Below are 9,284 nucleotides of genomic sequence, written 5' to 3'. Positions count from 1 at the left end.
GGGAGATAAAGACAGAGGAAATTGAGACAGTGGGATAGAAAATTGCTTCTATAGCTCTAAGGCTTAAGAACAGAAGGGAAGTTATTTATTTATTTATTTATTTATTTGTTCATTTATTTATTTAATTCAATAAAGCATACAGAGTAGCTGTGTCTCGTGTAGAAGAAAGACAAGAAAATACCGCACAGATGGGACGCTATGAAATCCGTTACACCTCTGAGATCTGACCGATGGCGAAATAAACATATAGAATGCTAGGTGATCAAAAACCAAAAAAGGCATGTGTACGTTTGTACTGATCAGTCAGATAAGATGGATGAGGCGCTCAGGCGCTGGTGTTCTGCGCGCGCGATGCTGGAGCGCCTGCGGGGGACATCGGGCTGCCGGCACAGCAAGCGCGAGGGACCCAGGTGTGTCGTGCTGCGGGTTCTGGCTGACATGCGAGGACACAGGGGGACGGCGTGAGCTGGCAGCGGTGCCAAGACTAGTAGCGTGAGTTAGTCAGGGGCGGTGGAGACGCAAACAAAACAGTGTCACGAGCGAATCCTTAACAGTCCTCTTTATCTGCATATCTCTCAAGAGTGAACATGCTTTTCCTTTCATTGGTTTTTTAGGGAGTGAGGGGGTATGAAACAGCAAACAGTGGCAATATATCTGCCCAAAAGAACACAGAAAAACAAAATGGCTAATGACGGCGTAGGCCTACAGGCAGTGCACGCACTGACAAAAAATGCCCGGCTCGCGCTTTCATTTCTCCGATCCTCACCGTGACTCTACCTACAGCAGCAATCCCATGCCAGCTGGGGCAGCAGCACAGCCCCCACCGCCTGCCACCAGGTTTATTATGGCGGCTGGGCTTCAAGTACACGAGGTGCCACATCGCGGGGGACGGTAATTCCCGGTCCCCAGTGACGGGGGAAGCTCTTTTTCCCATCCCCCTGCATTAAGGACCTGCTAGGCTCAAATGTTCTGATTTGTTACCGGCCAAATCTGGTGTGTGCACCATGCATCGGGTGCGCTGTCGGGTGGGGGTGGTGGGTTTTCAACAAGTCGTGGTCATTGTGGTGTCGCCGCCAATGTAAAAACTCAAAAAGACAGAACACAGCCCGGCCCGCTGCTATCTGGACGCAGAGTTTAATTGTTGCCTCCGTCATTACACCCTGTCACAAAGTGGAGTCGGGTAAACTGGGGACAGACCTGTGCGAAATGGCTGCTTCCTCGCTTGAATGGACCGTTCTACTGTACAGGGAAGAGAGTCAATCTGCTGTCTCACTGTGGTATGAATGACTGCCTAATGCCTCTATTGGATCTGTAGCTTTGGCTCTTTCTGAGTGAAATGCTGCTACAGCCATGACCGGCTGTCTGCGAATACACCTGACCGTTTGTGCTTGTCAGTATCTCTCTCTCCCCAGCTGTTAACAAGGGTGATACGCTCCTTTACGGCAACTTTAAGAAAAGCACCCTCTAGTGCGTCAATCGGTAGTGCATCCTGAGCGAACTTGCACGAAGTTGAAGAGATCATAACTTCTTGGTTATCAAGGCTTGCATCATCCTTTTTCTTGAAGGTGCTAAAAATAAATAAATGTAACATTTGCTTTAAGAGGCCGCCGTGTGTATTATGAACGTCACATGAGGTATTATATAAACCAATCAGTGGCCAGCTCACAGAAAAAGTGCTGATTAATGTCACAGCTCTAGATAGCGCAGGACAGATGCGAGTTTGGGGAACCCTGTTACGGGCTAATGAGGTGAGCCTTCAGAAGACGACAGAAGGTGGAACAATAGGTACTTCCTGCCAGTAACACCCAAACATCCAGGGGACAGGACTGACCTCAACCAGAGCCCTCTGTCCACTGCGTCCCGTTCTACAAAGGGGACAAAAGCCCCCCCCCCCCCCCCCCCCCCCCGCAGCGTCTAATGGTATGCCTTCACCTTGACCGTCCACTCTGACCACCCCCACCCCCCACCCCCCACCCCCTTCCGTCTGCACGCCATTTTTTGCCCTCCCTCCTCAGTCGCCCAGTACCCAGCTGCACCGACTACACTCGGTTGTCCTAATTGCACATGCACATATGCAAATTCCTATTAATTAATTACTTGACTAATTAGTGCAGTGGTATTTGTGAGCGATAAATCAAGTGAAGGTGGGTACGAGGAAGCGGGGAACCGGCGTGGCCGTGCGCAGCATGGGAAATGAATCCGGGCCGCGAGCGGCTCTGGTCCGACGCGCTTTGTCTGAGCGCGTGCCTGCGTTCACGCGAGCGCGCCCGGAAGCCTGTCTGGGGCGTGTGCGTTTGAGTGTGTGACGTGAATGCAGCCGCGTGTCACTGGTTCTTCCATAGCCCTGTTCCTGGAGATCTACCATCCGGGGTTTCGTTTCAACCCTTAATTCGACACACCTGGTTCTTCTAATTAGCAGTTCGATGAGATCTGTAGCTGTTGAATGAGGTGTGGCTTTGTTAGGGTTGGAATGAAAACCTCCAGGATGGTACACCACCAGGATCAGGATTGGGAACCACTGTCGTAAGTTATTGCGGATGCTACATGTCTACATGCTGCATGTCTTCAGATTGGCAAACGTGTCAGGGTGAAATAATGCGTCTGACATTTAAATACTGCCTCTGTAACTCCGTAATACTGATCAGTAACTTCACTTGACTGTGAATTAATGACCTGGTCGTTTGTGTAGCGTGTAGCACGATTTTGCTCTTTCTCTATGACACACACACGGGGCGACACTGTGTAGCCGTGTTTCTGCATACTCCTGCATTAGTATGCGTCTGCGATATTGAGGGGATACTGATGGATGTGGAACTACAGTACGTCCAGGAACAAACTTCCATTTATTTATTTTAGTTAGTTAAAGATAGGTGTAATATGCTAATAATAATATTTGTAGCTGAGAGGCGTATTGGCGGCACTGTTGGAAGCTAGGCTGAGTGTGAGCTTGTAGGTGTGCCAGGCCCCTATCATAGGTGTCTGCGGAGATCTCCGGTCTGAAATATTCATCTCTTGTTTTCAGGGACATAGAGTCTTAATTGTAGCTTCAGGTGACTCCACCTCTCTGTGCTACTTCAGCAGCTGATGGCATGAGAGGTGCCACTGGCTGAAATTTGTGTTTGGTGTATGTGCATGTGTGTATGTGAGTGTGTGTGTGTGTGTTTGTTGCGTATGTGTGCATGTGTGTGTGCACATGTGTTTGTTGCGTGTGTACTGTATGTGTGCACATGTGTGTGGGCTACTGTATGAAAAACATGCACATGCACACACACACACACACACACAGACACCATCCGGGATGTGGGGAGAGAGTGGCATTATTGTATGAGTGAAAATGTGCAAATCGTTTGTGTGCACTACACGTTTTGGATTCTCCTGTGAAAAATTGTGTTTGTTGGGTCTATGTGCTGTTGTTGGATCGTAAAAATGTCTCACAGGCGACAGCCCAATCCGAACAGAAAAAGAAGGGTGTAGAAAATGAAATAACGGTTGAACGCAACCAGTTCTTTTGCGGTTGCTCACAGTTTCTCTAGCTTCCAGAGTCAATGCTTTCCTGAATACAGTAACAATCCTCTTCTATAGTAATGCAACAGCAAGACAGCACCTACTATGAGAATCAGGCCACAGGAGGCCTTCACTTAAGTCTGTCTGTCTGTCCGTCCGTCCGTCCGGCTATCCACAGCAGTGTCTGGCCATTGGATTTCATCAGTTCCTGTGCCAGCGATGCCCATCCAAGCTGAACTATCTTGTGGGATTTTGGGCTTTTAATTATGGTAACGGTGGATTAATTATGGGGGTAGAAACAAGGGGCCATGCATTATTGATGAACAAGGGTGAGTAAGGGGCTGGTAATTAAATCACAGCTCAATCTGTTCGACCCCCCTCCCGTATACTCAGTGGTGCCTTCCGTGGGGTGTAGGCGGAGTTAGGGGAGTGTGCCCGTGTGTGTGGTTGTTGTTTTTTTTTTCTGGGGGGGTGTAAGGCTTATTGTACTTAAAGGTTCCCTCGGTGTCTTTGTGTGTTGCTTGCTAGTACCGGATGCCCTCTGTCACACGTGTGCCTGGTACCCGGCCTCTCTGGAACACGCCTCTTGTATTTTATTCATGAGTCTGACATTGTGTCTGCCTCTGACTGATAGATGAAACGGAATGTGATTTCCTTCGACCCCATCCTTGCTTGTTTCATAGTGACCTAATGCACGTACACATGTGACTCTTTATGAGACAAACAACAAGCTCACTTACTGCCATTTAGCAGAATGACTTATGGATTTGTCCTTTTTTTTAACATAGTATCCGGTTATACAGCTGGGTATATACTGAAACAATTTGTGGTGCCTTGCTGAGGGGTACAATGGCAGCGCCCTACCTGGGCATCAAGCCTGCAACCTTCGGGTTACCGATTCAATTCCTTACCCATTATGTCACAAAGCCGCCCCAGAATTTGACCAGATCGTTCTGGCTGGATGTTCATTTGTCCATTTTGCACCGTGTGACGTATTTACTGTGCGGCCTGTTTTCACATTTATTGTTGGTCACTTCACAGTGTTACCCATCTGGTCTCATGGCAGGCCACTAACCATATGCTGGGAGGATAAGTCTAAATCGTTCAATCATCACAATGATAACAATGTCGATTAGTTGCATTTAGATAGTGCCTTTCAAGTATCCCAGAGCAAGGTGACTCGTTTCAACCAGCACCAATGTGAAGCACTCCCCTGGGTGACTGTGTCAAGAGACCCTTTGGGTCATGCTGTCCAACACCCTTGAGATACTTAGAGCTGATTCTTGGATAACATATAAGTCAATAGTGACATCTGCTGGTGGAAAGTGACAATGCAGCTCTGACTCTGACACCTGGCCTTTTCAGTCCAGTTTCCATGACGACATGAAAAAAAGACAAAGAATATCTTGTGTAAAATTACAAGTATATCATTATTTAAAGGTTGGTAACTGAATACTGTTGCGTGTGTTCAGTCTCAAAGTTTCAATGCCTACTCTAAAAATCCTTACACGTGACAGGGAGTCAGGTGGCAACTAACTTAGAGACTCTTTGTGAAGCATGACCTTTTCAACAATACTGTTTTGTGTGTAATGCTATATATGTTCATAATCTTTCCACCAGGCCTGGGATAGATATAGTTTTAAATATTCTTTGTGAGGTAACAATATTTCAAAATAATTTAATAAATATATAAAATGTAACTAACTTCAGCTGACCCATTCCAGAAAATGAGTAATGATTTCATACTACTTAAATATCAATATTTAACTATTCATATAGCAGTTACTGCACCACTATTGACTTAATTTTGCTTAATTTTAATAAAGAATTGAAAACAGGTTTAACTGTCAACATTGCTGCTCCTCAAGTGGAATGTTCCTCATCTCTCATGTAGTAATTTCACTGATTCACCATTGGGAAATCACTAATAGAATTTCAGCTTTTAAAATTATTTTTTAATTTTAATTTCTTTATTTAAGGTAATATTTATTTATTTATTTATTTATTTATTTATTTATTTATTTATTTGTCTGTTCAATGTTTAAATATGAAAACAAATATTTGCTGTAATTTAACTGAATTCACATATAAATTTTCATGAACATGAATGCCCCATACCTCCAATGCCCCGCATTCCAAATTATTCTTCATCTCGCATAAAACTTGGCCAATCGAAAACAAACACTAAAACTGAAACTATAAATGAAAAAACCCAGAAAGTGAACCATCACAAAATGGACTGAAAACACCTGGATGAACACTAGGGGGCGACCAAGACAAAGATAAGCTGTTCTTGAAGTGTGAGTGAACAGAATTACAATGTCTTTCAGCAGCTGGCTCATGTTCAGGATCAAAAAGAGTAATTCCCTTGGGAGATATCCACTCACAATTTTACCAACCAGAAATTACTTGCAGTCTGGGAAAATATACCTGTCAAGTGTTGCAAGAGAATGAATGCACAATACAGGGACAGTGTCTGTGCACTACAGAACTTGTGTGTGTATATGTGTGAACTCAATCAAGGTCGGGTGTCCTATAACCTGACTGATATAAAGAACGACAAGGAGACTTGGTGTTAACCTGTTGAGCAAGTTATGCATTTAATCTTTTATCCTTTACTATTCATCCATCTATTTGTTTCCCCACAAAAAAAAATCAGCTTTCTCTCTGACTTCCTTGCAATGTGTCCTGCATGTCACTGCTTGCACAGACTTACCCTCCCCTCTTATTCCTCTTTACTGACTCCTGCTGTCCTTCCAACCTCCACTACCCCCCTCTCAGTTCAGTTCATTTCTGTTCAATTCAAAACAAATCAAGCTACTGGCGTAACAAATAACATTGTGTTGCCAAAGAATAATGAACAATTTTACCAACATTAATAAAAATAATAAATAAAAAAGATAAAATATTATATATACCCATGTGTATACACATATACTGTGCATCAAAACATACATATGCAAACATTATGTATATTAGTTCATTTTTGTATTTTTTTTTTCTTTTTCAAATGAAGATCCATTGTTTTAAATGTATTTTCCAGTAGTTTTGATTTGTGATTTGGTTCAGAGTCTCATTGATTTCAATGTTGCTTTATTCAATGAGCTTCAGTTGGTCACCCCCCACCTCTCCCTCTCTCTCTGGCTCTCTCTTTGGCATATAGGATAATCCCCTCAGCTGTGCCTCCGCAGGTCTGACATATTTTAGGCCGAGGAGCATAATGATAATAGCCGTAATGACTGTGATGATATCTGCTCCTGTTGGCAGTAATCCTTTGACCTGTGAAAGCATCAGTATCCCTAGTGTGCCTGTGGTGACATTCCATTAACGAAACAGTCCAGTCACCCACCTAACCTCATGAGCACCCCCCCCCCCCCACCCCACCCCACCCAACCCCCATCACCCATTCCACCCCAGCCTGTCAAGGGCATGAGGACCCACCAGATGACATCGCACTTGCTGAGGGGCTCGCAGAAAGCAGTTTTGAGCATTTCGACTCCGTGCGAAAATCTCTAAGATCTACACTGACCTTGCGGTAGAACATGACAGCTGGCTGAATCCAGCAGAACATGACAGCACAAGGTCGCACGGATACGATGTTTATGCATAGCTAATGGCGGAACCGAAGCGCAACGCGCGCATTTCTAATGAGTGTAGAAAGTACGCGCTGAGGTCCCAAATCCCACCTGTTAGCATCTGTACTGCTGACTCTCACCTGTACTCCTTCGCAGTGCATCTCGGAAGCAGGAGGCCAACATTAACATACTTTAACATGCATTCGCTTTTGTTTTTGTTTTTTTTTTTTACGTTCAGCCAGTTTATTTTTCTAAAGCTTTTATTGCCAGTGCGGCATTCTCTGGGATGCCGTCCCTGGACAGAACTGTGCGCATCTGCATCTTTCGCCGTGATTTATTTACCCTCGCACGCGGAAGCGTCCTGCTGATGTGGGCTGTTTTTTTCCCCTGCGGGAGCGCGCTGCAAATCCAGCGCAAAAGCTGTGTGTTAATCAGGGTGAACGTGTGCGCAGTTAGCAAAGCATGAAGAAAACTGTGGCGCCGAACCGTCAACATATGAACTTGCGGTAGTTCAGCAGACTAACGTGGCTTGCTGGATTGCCCAGCCATCTTGAACCCCTCATATCCCTAAGATTGGATACCAGACCGTGGGCCAGTCCATGCATTCAAACAGTGCCCTAACGAGATGAGCCACCCAGCGGCGGAAAAATGTTTTATATAATAAATTAAGTTAACCATTTTGTAATAAGAAGCAATATGAATTGCTGCACACTCTTGAGCTTTCCAAAATACCAGCATAACTTTAAAAAAATGCAGGCATGGCTAAATATGGCATGGCTTCAGTAATAGCTGGGAAGTAATGACAGATTTGGCTGTAAAATGAAAACCTGCCATTTCCAATTATCCTAATTTGGTGTGCTGCGTTTATATTCAAACTGATTCAGGCCAAGGTTAAAAACTCTTCTGGAGTCTGTCAGTGTGCCGGCTATAAACAATCTGAAGAGCTCCTTTTGGGTCTGTCTCACGTGTCCCGTCCGTTAAGGAGAGCTTTCAGAGGCAGTAAAATATATTTTTATGAATGTCTTCAAAACTTTAGTTGCAGACCTGATTTGGCACGAATTTGGCGTCCAGTCCGGGGAAGGCGGGCGGGCGGGCGGGGGGTTGGGGGGGATGGGTTCATTCCAGCCGGCTCCTTGGTTACCCTCTTCTGTGCCTATGTCTCCGGTGTGTCAACGCGGCCGCTGTCCTGTCCAAAGTGGCTGCGCACGCGAGACCTGGCGCCCCCTTTAGGCGGGGATCGGTGGTGATAAATGCGAGAGCAGCGAGCCGCGCCTGTGCATCGCCCCCAAGCCAAGATGAATTCAGCGCCTGGCAACACCGTTTCTGTGCCGTGCCATCACACTGCGCATACGTTATGAGATTCCAGCTCCCGACGTTCCTGCGGTTGTAAAAATTGGGGACTGCTTGAACAGCTGCCAGCACCGCCCCCCCCCCCCCCCAAAACAACCTTGCTCTTTGCACACGTGGCTCCGTGGGAAAGAAGTGGCGCCCCCCAGCTGGTATGGCACGGCAGGGCTCACCTCCCTTGCGCGGAGCGACGTGCGTCTCAAGTGGCTGCAATTCGCCGGTCAAGGAACCGGGACTGTCAGACTCAGTCTGGAGCCCTGCCGCCGTACCCTTGAATAATACCCCCCAAAATGTTTCGGTCGACATCCAGCCGTGTGAACGGATGAGACCAGAAAGCCGAGGTCTCGCAAGCCGCACAACCCGGGATGGATAGCGGCCGCGAGCCGGGCGTGTAAATAAAGGTAACGGAACGTAACGGGCCCCGGGGGGGGCTGGGGGGGGGGGGGGGGGGTCCGTGTGTGACAGCTGTGCGATTGTGACATCACAAAGGCAGAGGCCGCAGACAGCTGTTTGTGTTTACGTGCCCGTTGGATTCCTGCTCCGGGCCGCGTGCTCTGCTCTGCCCCGACTCTGACCGAGAAACGGGAGATTTGTGTTGTTGTTGTCGTTCGCCCGATGTGTCAATGCAATGGTTCAGATCAGGCTTTCTTTTTTTAGGAGTAATATATGAATATACTATGGATTACTATAACCAGATATAATGAAACTTTTAAAATAAAGCTTTAATTTTTACTTTGGCTTTGCATACACGGTATCTGTTATCTACAGTTTACTGTATGTTTCAGTGAAAGAAGAACAAACTACATAAAACTGGGAAACCACTGCCCCTGGAGGTCACCAAAAACCCATGTTACGTTC

Source organism: Anguilla anguilla, chromosome 2 (assembly GCF_013347855.1).
Source record: "Anguilla anguilla isolate fAngAng1 chromosome 2, fAngAng1.pri, whole genome shotgun sequence".
NCBI lineage: Eukaryota > Metazoa > Chordata > Actinopteri > Anguilliformes > Anguillidae > Anguilla > Anguilla anguilla.
This window is presented reverse-complemented; position numbering follows the sequence as displayed.